The sequence below is a fragment of the Lissotriton vulgaris genome, unplaced genomic scaffold, assembly GCF_964263255.1.
Source record: "Lissotriton vulgaris unplaced genomic scaffold, aLisVul1.2 SCAFFOLD_287, whole genome shotgun sequence".
Lineage (NCBI taxonomy): Eukaryota > Metazoa > Chordata > Amphibia > Caudata > Salamandridae > Lissotriton > Lissotriton vulgaris.
Genome location: NW_028251376.1, coordinates 462,178 through 472,753, shown reverse-complemented (window position 1 = coordinate 472,753; position 10,576 = coordinate 462,178). Strand labels below are relative to the sequence as shown.

General features: G+C 43.0%; 1 pseudogene; it reads left to right on the top strand.

The window, feature by feature from the left end:
* Positions 1-1,086: 1,086 nt before the first annotated feature.
* Positions 1,087-2,269, top strand: LOC147662928 (uncharacterized; annotated as a pseudogene).
* The last annotated feature ends 8,307 nt before the right edge of the window (positions 2,270-10,576 follow it).

Sequence of the window (10,576 nt, the reverse complement as noted above, 5' to 3'; positions counted from 1 at the left end):
AATGAGGGGCTGGTTCGTGGCACTCTATGGCCCACCTTTAGCAAAAGTGATGGTAAATGGTTGTCAATTGATTCCTACCCACATCTGTGGGGCACCCGGTAAGGACTGTTTCATGTCTCCCCTCCTATTTGGTCTTTTCCAGGAACTCTTTGCCCAAGGCATCAGAGACAGTTCCTGAGTATACATGATCTCCTTCTATAGGGACACCTTCAAAATTACTGCATTCGCAGACACTATCCTGCTAACCCTAATAGAGCCCCAATGCTCCATTCAAGTGCTAATTTCCCTCCTGGAGGAATATTAGGTGATAGTCAGCCTTCCATCAAGATGACAAAGTGTGGTGATCTTGGGTCCATTACATCATAACACTATGTCATTGGAATCTAGAATGTCATGTGTGGATTTCTAGTTAAGTGATTCTGTGTGAAACAGTTACTCTAGGACTGCTGCAGATGTGGCTAATAAATACACATCTTGAAGTATTTCTGTCTGCTGCCATTTACTACATTATACTTCACTACAATTTGGCGACGAGGATGGGATTCAAACACACGCGTAGACCTGGGAGTGATGTACAAGTTTGTTTAGTAACTGATGGGGAGGAAAACAGGGAGACATTTGAGAAACGTCGAAAACATTACCAAATGGGATGAGAAATGTCCTAAAGTTTTTGGTGAGAAATTTGGGACAATAAAAGGATTCAAGCATAAGATGAAATTGCAAGACCCTAATATTCCCGATACATTAAAGACTATTGGTAGCTCACCTAATACTCCCAAAGGCGAGCTTGAACGAGGTCGAGGTCGCGGACGTAAAAAGAAACCTGGAGTAAGCAAAGTCGGAGTCCCAGAAGGGGGAACAGAGGTTGGGAAAGGAGTCAATACATCATCTAAGAAGAAATCATCTTCCTTTTTGAATACAGAACTTAAGTCTAAAAACACAAATGTGAAGAGTAAAACCAAGGTGAAGACCAAGGATTCTAAATCGGTGCTCCCAAGTGGCTCAAAAATTACTCCTTCACTTCGCTCCTATTTCAAAGTCGTTCCTCAGATTTTACATCTTCCTGAAGTGATTGATGATACAGGTATGGCATCAACCTTAGAGGCCAGTTCCTTATCTTATTGCCAACCCTCCATGCCAGCAGATACATCATCACCTGGGTTGAAGGACCGAGTTGAGAAGAACCCTAGTCAAGTAATAGAAATAGTTGTAACTACTGATCTTGTAGCGAGCCCGCAAGGAACGCTTGATCCAGAGATAGAGCTACAGCCTACGCAGCCCACGCAGTCTGCCCGCTAGAGCAGTCTCCGCCACAGTCTTCACCTATGCAAGAGCAGAGCTTACCTCAATCTCGTACTACAGTACTTTCCGACGAGGCTGAAGAATTAGATTTTACTGAGTTAGGAGGAGCATCGGGGATGTAGATATAGATGACTCTGCTGTCCCTGCCCTACTTGACCCCAACTCTTTATTGGTCCCTTCCTCTTCTTCTCCCTCTCCGATGACGGCAGCCTCTGTTCTGGAGATGTTTTCAGCTCTTACTCTGGAGATAAGAAAAGGATTCGCGGAATCATCTGCTAATCAACTAGAGTTTAAAAACTACTGTGAAACGCTTGATAATAAAATTGAAGGGCTCACTATAAGAACTGGAGTGCTAGCAGAAACGGTTGGTACCCATTCAATCTATTTGAACCAAGCAAAAGAGGACATTCAGAAACTCACAAGGGAAGATCTGGCTCTCAGCGAGAGGATGGAGTCTCTTGAAAACAATGCGAGACGGGGGAACATGCGTATTTTGAATGTTCCGGAAGGATCTGAAGGGTCAGATATCAAACAATACATCGTCTCCTTACTGAAGGACTCACTGACTCTAGAGCATACTCTCGCAGAACTGTCGGCTGACATTCAGAGGGTTCACAGGGATCCCTTTAAACTGAATCCTCAGAGGTCTAAACCTCGTAAAATCTTAGTTAATTTTCACACTTACGTTTTAAAGGAACGCATCCTAAATATGGCCTTGAAACAAAAGTCTTTGTCTGGGAAAGGTTTTACTTTTTTGATAAGATCGGACCTTTCCAGAATCACACTTGAAAAGCAATGGGAATTTGGGAGGCGCCTGGATGCCTTTAGAAAATTAGGTGCAACAGCTCAGATCAGGTTCCTGGCAGCCCTTAAAGTAATGTACAATAACAAGATGTTTCACATCAGATCTGTACAAGCAGCTGATGAGCTACTAATGGATTTGGGCAAAGGGGCTCGTAAGGTTTAACATTAGGTGCCCATTACTACACCTCAACTACTTAACAGGACTTTCTATTTAATCCTCCATTTTTTTGATCTGGAAATCAAGATGCAGACGTACCTACATATATGCACTAGTCAATATGCTCACAGTTTCAATTAATTATTTTCTTTTTTCTCAAAAACTTTTTATTTTTTCACTCTTTATCAGTCACTTGATTAGTAAGCGGGTGATCTTTCTTGCAGGGGGTCAACCAGTGGGGCACTATCTACTGGACACTGTTCCGGTTAGATAATGCAAGGGTTCTTCACGGGTGGAGGGGCTCTCACCCCGAGGGGGTGAGCGCGAAGGGATGGCAAAAATATAAAAAAGTCCTCAATAACCTGAATAGTAGTTTTTGGAATGGTAACTCACATATTACACACAATTATTGTAAGCAAGTTATGAACGTGATTATAAATATCCTCTTTGGTATAGTATTTTTAATCATCGTGGTCTACTGGATGAGAGATGAGTAGTGTAGGTTTTCTTTCCTGGAACGTCAACGGCCTCCGCACCAAGCCCCTAGCTAATAGAATTCTACAATATCTGAAGGACTCGGATGCGCAGGTCGTGGTGTTGCAGGAAACCCATTTAACTCATTCAGAACTGTCTGCACTTACCAAGAAAAATAGATGGATTGATTTTACAGTCTCTACCACTCAAACTTCTCATACAAGGGGGGTTGTGATTATTTTCAAAAAAGGAGTTAAAGCTTAGTTAATCTGACAGGCTGTAGATTCTTCCGGTATATGGGCCATAGCCTCAGTCCTTATGGCTGGGTTTTCAGTAACAATAGTCGGCTATTATGGTCCGAATCAGGATGACCCCTCTTGTTTGGAAACAGTTTTCTCGCAGTTACTTTCCGTTTCAGGACCAATAATTCTAGCCGGCGATTTTAACATCGTGTTGGACCCCGTCTTGGACAAGTCCCCTAATAATCGATCTTTGGTTTTGTCTAAGACTAGATCCTTCCTATTAGACGCTATGAGGCAGTATGGGTTTGTGGATGTCTGGCGACAAAGGTCAGGAAAACAACAAGGGGTTTCTTTTTGGAATCTAAAATATCATCACAAGTCAAGGATTGACTTTATTTTGATTACTCAAAGACTGGTTGATTCCGTTAAAACAATAGATTACTTTCCTTCGCATCTTTCAGACCATTCTGCGGTTAAATTGGTGTTAGGTCTTCGTAGTAAAAAAACCCGACTACGTGGTCCTTTGATCGCTCTCTCCTTACTAATGAGGAGGATATCTCATATCTAAAGTCGGAGACTCAGAACTTCTTCTTATTAAATAATGGTTCTGCCTCAAATAGAATTATTTGGGACTCGTTTAAGGCAACTTTGAGAGGGCTGATTGTTGCCAAAGTTGCCTTTCGGAGGAAGAATTATAACGAAAAGATTTCTTCCATTGAATCAGATATGGCTTTTGTTCAACTTGAGATCGACATTAACAGCACAGCTTCAGGATCTATTTTAGATCCTCTTCACAATCAACTGCTGATTTTGAAAGGAAGCCTGGCTTCGATTTTAAATCTGAGGGTTCAACAGAGATGGGAAGCCAGTAAGTTGGCGCACTTAGAATATAGTGAAGGCGCTGGTAAACTACTGGCTTGGAAGACCAAAGTAGATCAGGTCCGGAACAACATCGCATCTATAAAAGTAGGAAACATCGATTTTTCTTCAGACGATGAAATTAGGAGGACATTTAGGGAATTCTTCCAAGAAATATATCAAGAAGACAAGGTAATCTCGGCTGAGTCTGTTAAGAGCTGGTTGAACAATATCACTTTACCCTCTTTTTCTTTTGAACAATCTCAACATTTGGATAATCCCATCACAGAGGATGAGGTGAGATCTGACATTAGGAAGGGTAAGAAGGAGAAGGCGTCCGGACCTGATGGGCTGCCAGCTGAGTTATATAAAATCTTGGACTCAGAGATCGCTCCCTTCCTCACCAATTTGTTTAATCAAATACTTTTAGAAGGAATGCCCCTCCAACATCTTGGGATAACGCCTCTATCACCCTTATTTTAAAACCGGGTAAACCCAAGGAGGCTTGTGGGTCGTATAGGCCAATTTCCATTCTGAACGTGGATTATAAAATCTTCACCACAGTTCTATCTTCAAGATTGGCCGATATCGCACCTTCTGTCCTTCATTCTGATCAAAAGGGGTTCCTGAAGGGCAGACAATTATATGAATTAACCTATGATTTAATTGGTGCCATAGATATCGCAACAACCAACAATCTCCCATTGGCTGCCCTTACGCTGGACGCAACCAAGGCTTTCGACAGGGTTAACTGGGTGTACCTGTCGGAAGCCTTGGCCAAATTTGGTGTCGGGGAAAGGTTCAGTAGGGTGATAGGCCTGTTGTACAGCAATCCCTCTGCATCCCTTCTCGTCAATGGTGACCTATTGAGCCCTTTTTCCATCACTAGGGGAACCCGACAGGGATGCCCGCTTTCTCCCTTGCTTTTTGATTTTTACATTGAGCCTTTTGCGCAATATCTAAGAGAGTAGGTCTCCATCAAACCTTTTTATTATCAAGGTTGGATGAGGAAGGTGGCATTATATACTGACGACGTGCTTATCTTAACATCAGAAGTCACTACGGCTCTTCCGGCTATCTTGAAATTGGCTCATGCTTTTGGACAAGTGTCTGGATATGAAATTAACGCAGCCAAGACTGAAATGCTTGTTTGGAATGATGAGAACTCTGTAACAGAACTCCAACCAGGCACTTCAATGTGATACCTAGGCCTGACAATAGTAAAAGACATTAATAAACTAGTCCAAGTTAATTTGTCTACAGTTCTTAAAGATTGCCGTAAGCTTCTCCAATCATGGTCTCACTTGCCTCTTTCATTACTGGGTAGAGCCAATCTTATCAAAATTGTCAGAGTTGTCACCCACTTGGAACCACGCTGCAGGAGCGAAGATTACACCAACTCTCTGCCCCACACAAACTGCAGTGTGCCTGATATTTCACAACAACCAACGACAGTCTGCGTCAGGGAAGAGAGAAGGGTAAAAAGAAAAAAACAAGGGGAAGGTATGGCATCAACAAATCCAGGACTTCTCTAGCCTCACTATATCACAATGTCCACCGAGTGACTGAATTCTCACACTGCAGAGGGGAAAGAAGAAACAATACAAAGTATCAGCACACAACAGATAAAGGTGTCCTCTCTATCTGCACATGCAACTTCTCCCAAAAAGTATATATAACCCCTTTATTTGATATCAACCTCTTACCAGATGAGTAATTCAAGGGTCCAGGTCCGAAGACTCCAGAAATCAAAGGTAATATAAGGCTGGTACCAGAAAAAGCCCTCCAAGTGAAGAATACCACGTGACTAGCCTTCCGCTTGTAAGGCTTCCCAACCAGACGAGGCTTAGATGGATGACGCAAATGAAACAACCTCACTAACCTAGGAGCATGAACCCCACCTGCTGCCTCCCAAGGGCGCTCTTCGGGGGGATAACCTTTCCAATCAATTAGGTACATCAACCTCCCACCCCTTCTCCTAGAATCCAGAATAGCATTGACCTCAATTCCTCGTCCTCTCCTGCCACCACAGGGGGAGGGGGGGCGAGACCTGGGTAGTGTCTGTGTATGGTTTCAATAAGGAAGTATGGAAAACAGGATGTACTCCATACTCATCCGGCAACCCCACTTTCATGGCCACAGGATTCACTACCTTAACGATAGGAAAAGGTCCCACATATCTAGGCTGCAATTTTCGGGAACCACCTATCCTTAGATTTCTCGTGGATAACCACACTCTATCCCCAATCTGATAGCAAGGAGCTGGCACTCTGTGTCTATCCGCCTGTTTCTTCATGTCATTCTTGGCTTGCTCTAGATGTTCCTTCGCCCTTTTCCAAATGTGACCTAACGAAAGCCCCAAGGTATTGACTGCTGGCACATGGCCAGAGGGTTGAATAGGAACTGCTCTGGGATGAAACCCCATGGAACAGTAAAAAGGGTCATTCCCACAGCGGAATGCCCACTGTTGTTATAGGCAAATTCCGCTAATGGTAAAGCCATAACCCAACTACATGTCAATGATGTTACAAGACACCTCAAATACTGTTCCATGGTCTGATTAGTGCGCTCGGTTTGCCCATCTGATTGTGGATGATATGCAGATGATAAAAACAATTTCATCCGTAATGCAGTACACAACTCGGTCCAGAAATGGGAAATAAACTGGGCACCACGGTCGGACACAATAGAAGAAGGCAAACCATGCAACCGCACCACCGAGGACACAAAAACCAGAGCCAATTCCCTCGATGTAGGTAGTTTGGCTAAAGGGATGAAGTGTGCCATTTTTGTAAAGGAATCAACCACGACAAGTATTGCTGTAAATCCTGATTCTGATGGTAAATCAGTCACAAAATCCATACTTATCGAATGCCATGGCGCAGGAGGGACTGGCAAGGGATGCAATAAACCAGAAGGTCTAGAATGGGTCGGTTTCTTTATTGCACAAATAGGACAGGCCGCAACATAGGACTGCACATCTTGTGCCAATGACTCCCACCAGAACCACCGCAGACAGAACTCCTTGGTCTTATTTATGCCAGGATGACCTACTAGAGAAGAAGAATGACACCACTCCAGTACCATTTCTCGGAGTTCAGGAGGGATAAACAATCTATCCTCATGATACAGCAACCCATCTTTCTTGGAAAACAATGGTTGGGACAACAAAGGTGCGAGATCTATACCACCCATCTTCTGTTGAACCGATGTCAAAAAGTCTTCGGTAGAAATGCTGCCTACAATCCTGTCCTGAGCTATGAAAGACCCTCCCTCCTTCTCGACTGCAAGATCTGACTGGTTCACGTGTATACGAGACAAAGCATCCGACTTTAACTGCTCAGCTGCGGGTCTGTAAGTAATGATAAAATCATACTCATTAAAGAAAGAAACCCAGCGCATCTGGCTCCAGGTTCTTATGATCAGTGAAGATAGTTATAGGATGCCGAGCTCCCCATAAACTATGTCGCCACTAATCAAAAGACAACTTAATGGCCAGCAGCTCTCGCTCAGCTACGGTATAATTCCGTTCGGCGGGCAACAAAGTCTTTCAAAAAATAGGCAATGGGATGCATATGTCCTGTCTCCACATCTCGCTGTGACAATACCCCCCCCCCCCACTGCACACAAAGAGGCATCTGCCTCTACAAAAAATGGCAACGTAGGATCGGGATGAACCAAGACAGGAGCCGAAGTAAACTTTTCAATCAACAGATCCAAGGCGGTTTGGGCAAGATCCGACCAAACAAAAGGTACTCCCTTTCTCAACAACAATGTTACGGGGGCCACTATATCCGAGAAGTGCGATATAAAACGCCGGTAGAAATTGGCGAAACCGAGCAATACTTGGATGTCTCTTACGCACGTCGGGGATGGCCAAGATGTAATAGCCTCAATTTTCTTAGGATCCATCATAATCCCTTCTCCTGAAATTATGAACCCGAGAAACTCTACGCTAGAGTGAAAACAACACTTCTCTAATCTCACATACAACTGGTGTTCTTTCAGTCGCTGCAAAACCTGAACAACATGTACTTCATGTTCCTCAACAGAATTGGAAAATATGAGGATGTCATCAATGTAAACAATGACGCTCAAATCCAGGTATTCCCTTAACACCTCGTTAATAAAAAACTGAAAAGCAGCCCGGGCGTTACATAGCCCAAAAGGCATAACGCAATACTCATAGAGGCCGAATTTGGTCCGGAAGGCAGTTTTCCATTCATCGCCTTCACGGACTCGAATAAGATGGTACGCGCCTCGGAGATCGAGTTTAGTAAATAGCGTCGCATGCTTCAGTTGGTCCAGTAACACAGGTATTAAGGGAAGAGGGTACTTGTTCTTAATTGTACCCTTATTGAGCGCCCTATAGTCCACACATGCTCTAAGACCGCCCTCCTTCTTCGGGATGAAAAAAATGGCCCAAGACACAGGGGAAGAGGAGGGACGAATGAACCCTTTCTCCAACATTTCTTCAATATAGTTAGGCTGTCCTGTTTTCAGTTTCTATTTTTGGTAAATTCTGGTGGGGTTTTTTCAGTGTTTTCAATATCTTAAAAAACAGTTGTTATCAGTGGTTACACACTTTCACGCCACTAAAAACAACAGAAAGTGTTTTTCCGGTGTTTTATGGAACGTTTTGCTTTTATCATTGCTTGCTTTCTGCACTGAAAAAAGATGGTATATAGACAGTGTACGTATAGTGTATATGACGTCCAAAGAGATTTTTGCAAATTAATCTTATTGCAGTACACCATACAATACTTCTTCAGTCAGTCTTTGGTCATGTGCGCTCGTGCTTTCCTTCCCATGTAAACTTCTGTGAAAAGGCCCTCTCAGCATTCAAAGCCCCTTGGGCTGAGAACCGTCAGCTAAGGGACACAGTTGGGATGACTCTTTCTTTGATGCCACATAAAGCACTAAATGATAAATATCTGTGTTTTAGTTCCTGGGCATAAGAAAACAGTGCACCAGAATGGACTAAAAAGTCAATAGCATCCCTCATTAACTCTGAAGATTGTAAAGATGCTTTCAGCATACCATCTAACAAGTGGCAAGGATCTCCTACAGGGAATCATTTCAGCTCGAGTATCAATTTTGACAGGTAATCACACACATTTTTTATATACGTAGCTGAATCACTACAAATACAAACAATATCACTCCAATCTTTGTTGAACTTGGAAAGAACCTTTTTTGCAGAGCATAACAAGTGACTCTGCGTTCCATGCTTTCCAAAAGTCTAGTGTCACGTTTTCACCACTATCCCAGATGCTTGGTAATATATATACTTGTCACTATACCTTGCCTTTAATGTTTAAAGCCTGAGGTGTTGGGAATTCACCTACTATCAATACTGACCCACTAGAAACTATGGTCTGATGTATTAAGGGTTTTTACCCATTCTCTGTGGGTAAATGTAATGACACATATTAGGAAAGATTTTTATGAAACTAGCCATTTTACCTATTAGTGAAAGAATCAAATGCAGCCAAAATATCAAATGTTAGTTTGATATGTCCTGATTCTCTACAGTTTATAAAATAATTAAACTAAACCTAAAACGTGAAACTAAACCCTGCATCTTTAGACCAAAGGCTATAAAACTGAAAAAAGTAAAAGGAAGAAGAAACAATATTTTAGTGGCATCCCTAAAGAACAAAACTCAAGCAGAATAATGTTAGCCAGTCTTTCTTACTGCCTACTGCTAGCTTGTAATACAAAGTTACATTTTATTGACCCCTTCAGTAAGAACAAAATGACTCTTTCACTTTCTTTTGCCTTTCTTTGAATGGCATTTAGTTTGTGGTTGTGCAGGTGTTTTTTCAGTGTTTATATGTTTTCACCGGTGAGGGCTATTTTTCTTTCAGTGGGGTTTTATCAGTTATTATAGGTTTAAACCTAAAACCCCACAGCCTAAATATAGTCTTTCAGATGTTGTTCTTCCGGGCCAGACAGAGCATAAATACGACAACCCGGTAGAGACGCACCTGGCACCAGATCAATTCGACAATCGAAAGGGCGGTGAGGGGGGAGATCTCTTGCCTTCCCCTTATCAAACACATCACTAAATGCGGAATACGGTTCAGGAACCTTGCTCTTTTCTTCACCTCCACCAGTCCCTACTGCACAAGTCAACGGTGTTATCCAATCCGTAGCAACCTTGTAGCAGCTCTGTAAACAGTGAACAGTATCAAGAGTTACTGTTCGTCTGATCCAGTCTATTTTAGGATTGTGTGTCTGCAACCATGGTACACCCAAAACAACACCAAAGGAAGGAGCATCGATTAAGTCGAATCCTATCTCTTCCGAATGCCCATTGTCACAAATCATACACAGAGGCACCGTCTGCCTGGTAATAGTCCCAGAGGACAATTCAGTGCCATCAATAGCTCGCACGGGCTCAGGCTGTTCCTTATAAACCCATGGAACACACATCCTTTCCGCCAACTTGATATCCATGAAATTCCCAGTGGCGCCAGAGTCCAGTAATGCCGAAATCGGAGCCCTATGACTGTTGGAGATGACCAAACACACAGTGATGGTAAAATGTCTGGGCACCCTCTTCACTAACCCAGATATCTGATAAGGAGTGACCACCTCTGATTCCGTTACCACCTCTGGAGATTTAACACACGCCACAGCCTTGCGAGGAGGTACATTGGATGTTTTCACAGGACAATCCCTAGCATAATGTCCTCCTTGTCCACAGTATCCACACTCCGCACTGGTATGGACC